Below are 12,226 nucleotides of genomic sequence, written 5' to 3'. Positions count from 1 at the left end.
CCCCGCACTGGAAATCTCCCCCGTCACCCGAATATACTATATATTCGACCCCATGCGGGTTAAGGATTGACTGCTCACCAACTGCTCCTATCCCACCACGAACCATCGATCCTTACCATCATTATTATTATTACGATTATATTAACCAGCGTTTAACGTAAATGTTGATTATTCTAAAAAGTTGTATTTTATTTTGATCCCACGGCTATACTACAATATGTTTCAACGCAATAATTTGTAAAATATAATATTAGAATTCGGCAATATTTCATTTTGAAATGCCTTAAAAACATTTTTGAGATATTCCAATAAATTATATTTTTTATCAATAAAATCTTATGAAAAAAGCCTGAAGTATAAAAATTGAGAATTTCATTAATTTTTAACTAAAAAATTTAATGGACTTCCACAATTTTTATCGTACGATATAAATTTTATACAATTTTTTTTTTAAATTAATCTCATTTTTTTTTACATTGCTCAGTTGTAGATTTTAATTTTACAGTTATTTATAAGTAGCGCAAAAAAATGTTTTGAAAAATATATCAAATACGATTCACAAATATAAAAATATTGAGTAAAAATGCCAAGTCTCTACAAATATTAATTTTAAGTGACGATTAAAACGAAAATTAAATTTTTTTGATATCTAGGAAACCGTAAATATTGTTTTTTATAGTATAATTGTTTATCTATTTTTCATAATTATTAGAAAATTATTGGAGAAAACGTAAAATTACTTTTCTCTAGAGATGGGCAAGTTATTCGAAAAAATGTAATTAATTACGAATTAAAAATTACACAAAATCGAAGTATTTATTTACAAATTACAATATAAAAATGCAGATAAATATTATAAAATTAATATTAAAATGTAAATAAGAAGTTTTTATATTATAGTTAAAACGTTAATTAAATAAACAATTAACAAGTAAGTATAATAAGTAGAAGTGTATAAAATTTAAATTATACATAAATTTCACATTTTATAATTATAATTTCCTTTTTAAAAAAAACATGATTTTCAAATTGCTAGTCGAATAGCCTTTAACATGGGAAGGTGCCATTATAAAACACGAAAAATAAAAAATATCTTTCTACGGAGTTTGACGAACAAAGATATTTCCTAGATAACTGGATAATTATTTAAGCATTGTAGGATATTATTTTTATCATTAATAAATTATATTAGTTTTATTTCAATACCTATTTTATGATTATCTATAGAAGATTGGTTGAACTTCGGAGAATAATTAAAAATTTACTAAAATTCTCTAATAAGCTTATGTTTAATAAATTATTTTTATTTTAGTATCAAAAACTTTTGAGTAAAATTATAAAATAAAATGTATACAATACTTATATGCTGTTTCTTTGGTTATCGATGAGTCACAAAAATGTGGGTTTGCTCGAATGTTAACAGAAACTATAGCATCTAAAAAATTAATATAATTGAAATATAATAAATAGAGTATTATTATCACTCTTAATATCTTGTATTATTAGTGAAATTTCAGAGTTCCGGCTTTTTTAATTTTTTTTAAAAAAAATTTCAGTTATTTTTAATTATTAGTTAAACAAATGTTTAATAATTAACTATAAATTACAAATTACTTAAGTAATTCAATTACTGTAATTGAAAAGTGCCCAATTCTGCCATTCCCAAGTAACAAGTCAACTTTTCCAATCTCTTATGATTGTGATGGTTGAAAAAATTCTTCAGGTACAAAATGTATATCACAGATACAAATAAAAATAGTTTGTGTAAAAATAATATGCTATGATGATAAAGAATTATCAGTTAAAATTAAATGAAATTAGAGTTATTTACGATTTTTTTCCTTCTTTTTTAATCATTCAGAAAACTGACGTGAGATTTAAAACAGGATTTTCTCATGATATCAACTAAAATTATTTCCATATATTTTACTTTTTTTGGTGATGATCAAATCAATTTTTCCAGTCAAAATCTTGTATATAGTAACAAAAAACATGTAATGGTTAGGTTAGTTAAAACCAATAACTCAATATCTCGAACATTCCTCATCTCACCCAAAATTAAAAAAAAAACAGAAATGTAAATTATCTGGTTTTTTCATAATTTCTGATGTGAAATATACGATCTAATACCGTTACTATACCGAATACATTTTTTTTTTTTTTTTTTTTATTAAAGCACTTATGACTGATTGATAACTGAAAAAAATAAAATATTAATATTTTTAAATAATAAACTAATATACTCTTGATACCAAAATATTTGGATTAATAATATTAAAAACTAATACTTATTTTTCCAAAGTAAATCCTTTTATATGAACCACCATCTATGATCGTGTGAAATCTTAGGATCATGTGTAAAGCCTTGACTTTCAAATAGACCTTTTTATACGGCTATTTGTCTACTGGTACCCCACGGTTCCAAATAAACGAATTTTATTATTTATCGGTTACTTATGGTGTTATCACAGATGTGATTCTAAGAATTCAATATAATTCAACGTCATGAACGAATACGGGTTCCGTGTATTTATCAGAGTTCTACACTCAACTCCGAATTTAAATGGTTTTTAATAACAATCATTTATGAACGAGTGCGGTTTCATTTATTTTACCGTGAATGGCACATGCATTGATATCACGCGAGGAAGATCTTGACATTTTAAATTAAAAAACCTACCACGTTCTCAAGGCTATACGTTGGCTTTTTCATTCTTTTGACGAAACTGTTATGCGCGTATTTTTAATCGACCGAACCGATGGAACTATTTGAAGCATACATGTGATTTAAGATTATTTAATGTGACTAAATATAATATTCTACTCTGGTTTGCATTATACACAGTGTTGGGAATAGATAATGGGAAATTTATCTAGATAAAGATTAAAGATATTATGTCCGAATTCATCTAGATAAAGATAAAAGAGAATTTCATTTTTATCTAGATAAAAAAAAAAAAGATATTTTCAAAAATTGTTATTTTTTGGTCAATATTTCATATTCTAATAATATCTATGAAGACTCAATTATAATCATTATTATCAATAGGTATCTAGCTGTTTAATGTTTATTGTAGTAATGTAGTGAACCATTAAGCAGTATTTATATAAAATGTACAATATATAATGATAGTCAATCACTAAAATGTTACAAAAAAAAAAAAAAAAAAAAAAAAAAAATGAAATTTGCTCTGTACGTATCGGGATGAATACAGTATACATAAAAAAATATTTTAAGTTAATAATATTGTTTTCCATATAATATTAATTTGATGATTTTCATTATAATTTAAGTAGTTACGACTTTACAGGTTCCAAGAGTAAAATAATAACTAATCAGCGTTGAGTGACATGTTTATATTAAAATCAAATACCTACTATATTTGGAACTTTCGTGGAAAATGAGAAATTAAGTTTAAAAATACCAGAAATATTTTTCCGAAACACAAACAAAATGTCATACCAAGAAATAATTACTTATTAATAATTTACGAATTATGATTATGAATACACAACCTATATGTATAAAATAAAGTCAGATTATTTACAGAATTAATAACTCAAGAATGGCTGGGCCGATTTTGATGATCTCTGATTTGCTGGATTCGTCTCCATACAAGAATAAAAATAACTCTAATCTTGGCAAGAATACAGACAATTATCTAGATAAGTAAAAATTTTATCTTGAATAAGTTATTAGATAATTTACCTAGATAAGTCTCAACACTGGTTATACACCTAAGCGATCTTTTTCTTTAATATTATTATTCAAAAAGTTCATTTCAATGCCAATAGTTTTCTCTGGACGGTCCGTGAAATCTTCTTATCAATCATACAGTTTTATTGTAAATGAACTACAATTTCTGTAGTTTAGAAATTTTCAAATTTCTGTGCAGATTTTGATAAAATATCTAGGAACTTCAAAAGCTTCTAAATAGTTAAAATACTATGTCAATAGCAGAACGATTTTGAACAAAATTTATTTCAACCGTTTTGTTATAATTCAGAAAATAATTTTATAGGTTTAAAATTATGATAATATATTTATTTTAGTATATTATGGATATAATGAAATAGGGCACAATGCATATATTTTCGAGGATATTTTGTTGCTTAACTTTCGCTATTTCATGTTTTATCTCATAACTTGAAATTTGATATGTAGTTTCGATTTAAAAGAATAAACATTTAATAATAATATGTTCTTCTAAGGTTTCTATAATTTAAAAATCGAAAAGTAAATTGTAACTCAAACAATATTTTTCTATAAGCATTTAAGGGAACTTTAAATATGTAGGTAGGTATGTAATATTTTGTTTTATCTTACAAATTGACATACACACATATTTTAAACGTGATATAAAATAATTTCACAATATGTTGATTACATAAGCAGTAACCTATAGAAGAAAAATATATTTTCAAAAGTTTGTTAACCACGAATCAAAAAGATGAAAAAGTCATTTAGAAGCATATTTATTATCAAACTTTAAAAACAACTATAGTTTACTGAAAAATAATTTAATAACGTTCAAATTTATATACGAATATATACTCAATTCTGAATGCCCATTTTAATAATTTTATTTTAATTTAAAAGCAGCTATAAACTTTCCATAAAAAAAAAAAAGATTCCAAGCGTTAGTTGATTATAATATAAAATATAAATAATAAGAATTCTATTTCATATGATTGTAACTGAAAAATCTTTACATTTTTAAGTCATCACGGATTTTACCTTACAAATCATTCTCTTGAACATTCATAAGAATATAATTCTTTGACAAAAGATACTTTGAGTATTTTTCACGCAGTTAAATGGTAAATTAATTTTACTTATAAATCTCTTCTAAAAATTCTAAAAAAATTCTCAAGATATCAAACCAAAAATAACTATTTTTGAAATGAAATTTAATATGGTTCAATTTTTTCTTAGGTTTAATTATGGAAAAATAAATATAACAATAAACTACCGCATAAAATTATCTTATGGATTCTCATATAATACTAATTTCTTCATGATATTTTTGGTAGAGTTTTTTAGTAAATATAGGATAACTCACCGGGATAGAAGGTTTGAAATAAATACTGGTGTAGTGTATACAATTCTTGATAGGAAAAACAAGCAAGAAAAAACGAACCCTAAAAGTTTGTAATATGGAAAAATCGATTATTGTTTCCTTGAATAATGACGACGATATTAATAAACTGTTTATATTTTAATTTTAATAAAACGTATCGTCTTGAGTTTTAAAACTTGAAAACTTAATATAAAGTTAATATTATTTATCTTAACCAAATCGAAAAAACCTTTACCATTTTTGATGTTACTATTATTCATGATCCTACAACATTAATATATTTGAGCACAGCCGTTCTAAAAAATAAATGTATTGGACACTAAAAATATAAAGTACGCTTTTTATTATATATATAAATGATTTAGTTTTATTTATAAAAAATAAACCACAGCAAGGTGCATGTTAATATTTCACATTGAATTGACTCAATTGTATTAGTTGTACAATTTCATATAAAAAGGTTTTTAATAATTGAACAATAATACCAATAAAGAATTTAAAAAAAATATTGAATTGAGATTGATTTTATATACATATATATATATTGTGGTTGTTCATAATTTATTCCATGTTGAAATTATTTTCCTAGAAAAGTCTGAACAAAATACAAATGTAATATTAACATTTTAAAAATGTTGAGTGTCTTTATAATTCGAATTATGAAACCGAAAAAACCATGCAGTGTAAAAGTATTCTATCAATCTTATAAATTTATTGGATGATAGTACTCTTATGCTTTTGTTCAAACATTAAATGATTTTCACTATTTTAAAATTTGTTTGGTATAAGAGTTCATTTTGTTGATAATTTTAATAAAAATAAATCTTTCCAGGATTAAAATACAAAAATATGGGAAAGTTTTTAAAAATCAAAAATATATTCTGTTCTTTAATATCTTATGATAAGGAACGAATTAGTTTTAACCATAAAATATGACATGGTAAAAAGAAGATTTTTCAAAAGAAACAAGAAATTATGATTTTTTCCCCTTATCATTTTTCGAGTTGAAAAACTATGTCTATCGAAATAATTTTGTCTTGGGTATTTAAATAATAGAAAATTATGTTTTGATCAAATGTTAGAAGTGGAATAATTGGATAGACATGAATAGCAAAATTTCATAGACAGTGTTAAACAGAAACTTTATTTCATTGCCCATTCGCGGTATAGTTATCACAATGAATAGTTACCGGCGGGTTGACATTAAAAATAATATCAGTGGCGCGTGAGTATTAGCGAAACCGAACTAGTATTCGTAACTGGAATTCGTGGTTGAGATGGTATTGATTGTATAATTATTCATTCATTTTTGATTCGAAGATGTTCTAATAAGATAGATAATGGTCCAAGTGGTAAACATTTAGGACTGCAAAAACAAGCAAATGCAACGCTCGTTGAAATAGCGTTGTATTTTATTTATTTTTTACACAATCAATACCGATCGCTAGCAATGGTATGCACATATTATAATCATATCTGATGCTATTTATAGACTGTAATGCAATAACTAATAACAGAGCGAATTAATCTCTAAATCCGTTATACCGATACTGTGTCTCTAAAGCTATTTTGTGCAGCGTATTCAATATGAAATACACCGAATACCATTTAAATACATTAACGTTTCTAATGACACGAACAAATACATTTTGTTTTATTTTTCCTCTATATCGAAGTCGATTTACACCAAACAAATACTCTTTATTTACGACAAAAAAAAATAAATAAATAAAATAAAATAAAATTGAATTCAATTCGTTGCTAAACAGATTTTGTTTTTTTATTTGTATCGATTAAAATTGTTTAACACAGTATTTTCTATTACCTAAATCCTTACTACAGATTATTTTTATAGCTATAATTTGATTGATTAATCAAATAATATCATTTTTATACATTCGTGTTCTTACGAATTAAGCAAAACATTGTCTAGTATAACAGTATATTCAATGCTCTTAAATAATAATGTATTATTCACGAGGGAAAATACGTGTCACCGGTTCATTTATAATTTGCTTTTGTGAGAGATTTCCTTTGCAACTACATAAATGTATTGAAACTTGAGTTCGGATTAGATGAATTTTAAATAGTCCACATAAATAATCGTAACACGAAAAATCAATGCGTTTTACACCGCGGTTTCGATCTTTTTCCGATCGAAATACCATGCGCGTACATTGATACGTATGCGCGGTTTACTTTTTTCTGCCGCAAACAACATCAATGAGTTGTAAGTGGTTTCCACTACTGGTATTTCAAGAAAAATAAATCGTTTTTTCGTCAACATTGATCGAGAAAAATATTATAGTTTCGTCTTTCGAATGCATGGGAGTCGAATAGCTTTGTCGCTGCTTTATGGACAGATGAAAACAAGAATTTATTTAGCGAACAAAAACGTTTGGTATGGGAATTAATTAACGTTAGAGTTCATTGAGGGTCGAGAGAAAATACACGTTACGCGTAAACGCGGGAGCCGAGAAATGTAACAATGGTGAATGATTAAAATTCAAAGGCTTTCTGATGACCGCGTGATACAATAAACCTGCTTAATACGTATTCGATATGCATACAACATGGTGTACCAGCAACAGAAATACAATTATTTTTATGTCGCCTAATATAAAGACCAATTCTAAATTATGTAAGATGAGAGTCAACGAACTACGAGACCATTAATAAAGGGTTTGTGGTACAGTGAGCATTCAAGGGAAAATGATCTGGATTAAATGTAGTGCAAAGGGATGCAATGCTCCGACATAACTTTCATGGAGACAAAACCTTTCTACATTGATTTTTTTCTTTTTTTACTATTTTTATTTTACTTTGATCTACAAGTAGACATTTTTGAGGATATAAATGAAATTTATTGTTTACACTACAGTAATTTCAGATGAAATCATTGATTTTTCCTAATGACAGTTTTAATTCATATTTTTACTCTTTGGTTTACATATATACACTATGCAGTTTAAACCAGCTATACCAAAGATCCTCGAAACATGTGTATCCTGTAGTTCACTAATTTAAGCGAAACGAATTACACCATAATATAAAACGCAGGAAAAAGTATGGTTATTAATTTTATTTTATGTTAAAGTAAATATTTCTTGAACAACATTCCCCAACAGAACTTTCAGCAGCTCAATTTAGTATGAATCCTGGCAATAATATGGTCATATAGGTATTTTTTACCAAGAATATGATTCTTATGCAATGCTATATTCTATTGCGATAACATTATTTTTTACCTTTTATCTTGATAAAATTATCTTAGCCACTAAACTACGTTTGGTAAAGAAAAATATCATCTAGCTAAAAATCGAATACTTTGGGTATCAATCAAAATGAGGAAGCATTGGTTTAACAATTATTTATTGTATTTGTTTTTTTTTTTTTTTAGTTTTATGGTCAAAAATGCATAAACAAAAATTATAAAATAAGAGCGTTAGAAAAATAACAAAATTAAGATATTTTATTCGTTGGTTCACTGTTCACTGGGCTGTATTTAATATCAATTGTATTTTTATTTTCTAACTAAATATCCATTTATTATTATTATAAAATAAAAATTAACAGAATTATTAAGGATATTAAACTCTATTTTACTATGTAACCGAAACTTTGCTAGTTTAACATGAATTATATTTTTGCGAAAGTTAAATATTTATTTAGCTTCTTAATTTAATTTAAAAAATAAACCTACCATAAAATGCAGACAAATAATGATAATTAGAAAAAATTCACTGCATAAAAAACTAAAAAACCAGTTAAACTGAAATTATCCATTGGAGCGTAGTACTAATGTTTTATTTTCATCGGAACTATCGGAAATTATCAACAATGGTATGTGTTATTTTCGATTAATACTATTTGACTTTTGTGGCGGTACAAGGCACTAAAAGTTTCTCGTAGTCCTACCGACAAACGGGGAATTAAATATGAATGGTGCTTTGTTAGAATCACAATAATTGTATCGTTTTCAATAGATTTCCAGAAAATTGCCATTAAGCAATAGCTCAATAGTACTATGTTTTAACAATTTTATGACCAGTGTTAGGTAAATGGAATGATTTAAAATTATGAAACAAAAACAGTGATAATACGTCAATATCCTCGACCAAAGAAAGCAAAACAAATAAAGTATATGTCCTACGTGACCAACTAGAAAAAATTATTTTATATTCGATTTCAAAACACTATTCTATTGTTAAAAAATTCAAACCATTATCATTACATCTTGATTAGTAAATAATACGAAAAATAATAAGCGGAAATTAAACGGATTTCAAAACAATAATTCTTGTATTTTATAAGGTTTATCTGAGTTGATGCACTGTTGCCAATTCAAATTTTTATTAACTACATTATACTATCGTATGAGGAGGTAGAACTATTATTTTTACTATTATATGTTTACAGTTATCGTATAACTTAATAATATATGTTATAACAATAATCAGTATATTTTTACTGCGAAGAATCTCAATCAATGATATGATAATATCATTCGAATAATTAACATCCGTTGATTTCGTGTTGTGAATAATTTAATATAATTTAAAATACGGTTCAAAAGTATATTTAAACGATATTTTTTTATTTCGGTCAAGTATTCGTATAACAATGGCAAAATATCATTATCATCACTCTTTAGTATCACTCGTCTTGCTCTCGACATTTGTTTTCGCGTTGTTGTCTGTAACAGTTGTACGATGATGATAAAAATGCTATATATTTTTTAATTTTTTATTTCGTATGACAGAGTAGATCAACAAATTCAAACTTATAATTATTAACAAATATACTAAATAGAATAACATAAAATAGAATAAAACAAAATAATAATAAATATAAGCTAAACTATACTAAACTATACAATACGAGATTATGTTAACAGTGATATTAAGCACTCAGTAAGACAAATGGTAACTATTACAACTGGGAGTTATTTGAAATTATAGATTATAATTTAATGTCCTGATTTCGTATCCAATCTATTAAATCCCTATTAGCTGTATGTATATCATTTAGAGTGCCTTTGAATGCGCGGATCAGGCATTCAGTCGCTATACGAGGGATTGTTTGCATATGGTATCCACAGTCATGGGAAGAAATAGTACGTAGTTTTCATTCGTGTATTATGTGATTGCATCTACGGGTCTGCCAGCGATTCAGAAGTCACCCGAATTCGTCTAGGAAGACTGAAACCTGGTTTTTTAGATGTTGGATAGTAAAAATAATAATAATGATATGGTAAAACGTCGGTTTTCTTATTTGTGAATAGCACGTGCGCGTGCTGTTGTCCGTAAATCGTCTAGCCGGAAGTTATAGGTTATTTCTTTTCTTTTTAATACGCTTAAAGCCAAGTACTAAACAAGTTTACTGCAGTGCAGTCGTTTGGCGAATATCGTGTACGGGAGCAGAACTTTGTTAGGTACCGAAATCTGTGGCATGGTCATAACTAAAGTTTGTCAACCGGAAACATCGGGAGAGTTCGGTGCACGTAATTCGCGCAGAACCGCGGCGTACAGTGTCTCAGAAATAATATAATATACCGTTTTGTACATGTACGCGTGTGCTGTATTTTAATCAGTGGAGGAATAATAAATAATTATACGTATACATATATACACCCCATCCCCGATTGTTTTATTTTTTAAACAATGTAATATTACAACTATGATTTATAACCTTATGACTTTAATATGGATGCCACGAGCACTTGCATCTCTTAGCTTAAAAAAAAAAAAAATAATACAACTTAAAAATGTAGAAAGCAGTCTATTATTATCACTATAGAATTTTCAAGTAGCCCACATTACATGTGGCCGCCAAAAAAAAATTTAAATAACTTTGTGTTGTCATATAATTTGTAAAAATATTCCTACTTAAAAAAAATTTAAGAATTATTTAGAAATTAGCATTTATACTACGCATCAAGCATCATCCTTGACAAAATTCCTGACAACACCTTTGGACTTATGCAACATTTATTTTCACGTATAAACCATTTGTAGGGCCTAAGTCATAAAGCCTACAAATGTTTGCTCGTTGATACTTTCCAATCATTTTCAAACAATCAAAACTTTACCATACATTGCAGCTTGCAGGAAAATTAAATGAAGTTTATACTTAATAGTATTGGACACATTAGTTATTTAATTTTATACTTAAACATATATTTTTTACTTATTGATTTAAAAATTTTATTTAAACTATGATAATATACTGTATTTAATATGATTCTCATTGATAGACTGTTGATAGAACATATTTTCAATTTTGTCATCCTCGAACGTTTCCTTTCATAAGTAAATAATTAATTATTTAAATATTTTCATTCACAAAAAAACCGTATATTTAAATATTTTAGGGGTCATATACCAATACTTCTGAGACCCTTCAATCACGCCACTGTGCGGATATACACATTATATAATGCAGGGTGAAATACAGCGAATGAAAATGTTTAAGCAAGTGTCACACCAGTTGAAAAATGCACTTTCAAGTGTTATTATTGATCATAAAACATGTAATCGATAACACACCGTTAAGGATCGAAGAAGAAACTGTTGATTTTCGAAAACAAGGACCGTAGCACGGTATCCATTTCTACGTAAATATTCCTTGAATTGGTCGAGTGGTGTCGTTATGATTTGCAATTCACAGCTCTACGAGGAAAACCCTTTCGCTGACGGTTCTGAAAGACATAGTTAAAGTGTTCGGACAAATTCTCAGGGTCCAATTCACGGAATAACGCGTTCGTACACGAACGAACACCGTATTGGGGTCATCAAATTTTTTTCTCGTGGGGTCCACTTCGTGGTGAAATTCGCTGTTTTTTTTTCTTCTTTTCATCAACATAAAAGTGGAAAAAATACGTTTTTCCCCTTCTGTTCGTACCGCGAAAACGATTCCAAACAACGTTTTATTGCAACCGTTGTGTACACATAACACGAGCGATATCCACGTGTACAATATTATAATATTCGTATTCGCGCGTGCGTGTGGGGTTCAAGAGAACTGCGCTTTGGTAACGGTCCAACTGTACTTGCCCCCCCGGGCGGCACCGTGCCACGTGTATTTTTTCGAAACTCAGTTTTCATCTGCGAATCTCTTTGAACCTTCCAAAGTAAACGACGGAC

The sequence above is a fragment of the Sipha flava genome, unplaced genomic scaffold (assembly GCF_003268045.1).
Source record: "Sipha flava isolate LNK unplaced genomic scaffold, YSA_version1 146_pilon_pilon, whole genome shotgun sequence".
NCBI classification, from domain to species: Eukaryota; Metazoa; Arthropoda; class Insecta; order Hemiptera; family Aphididae; genus Sipha; species Sipha flava.
Note: the sequence above shows the minus strand (reverse complement) of the source record.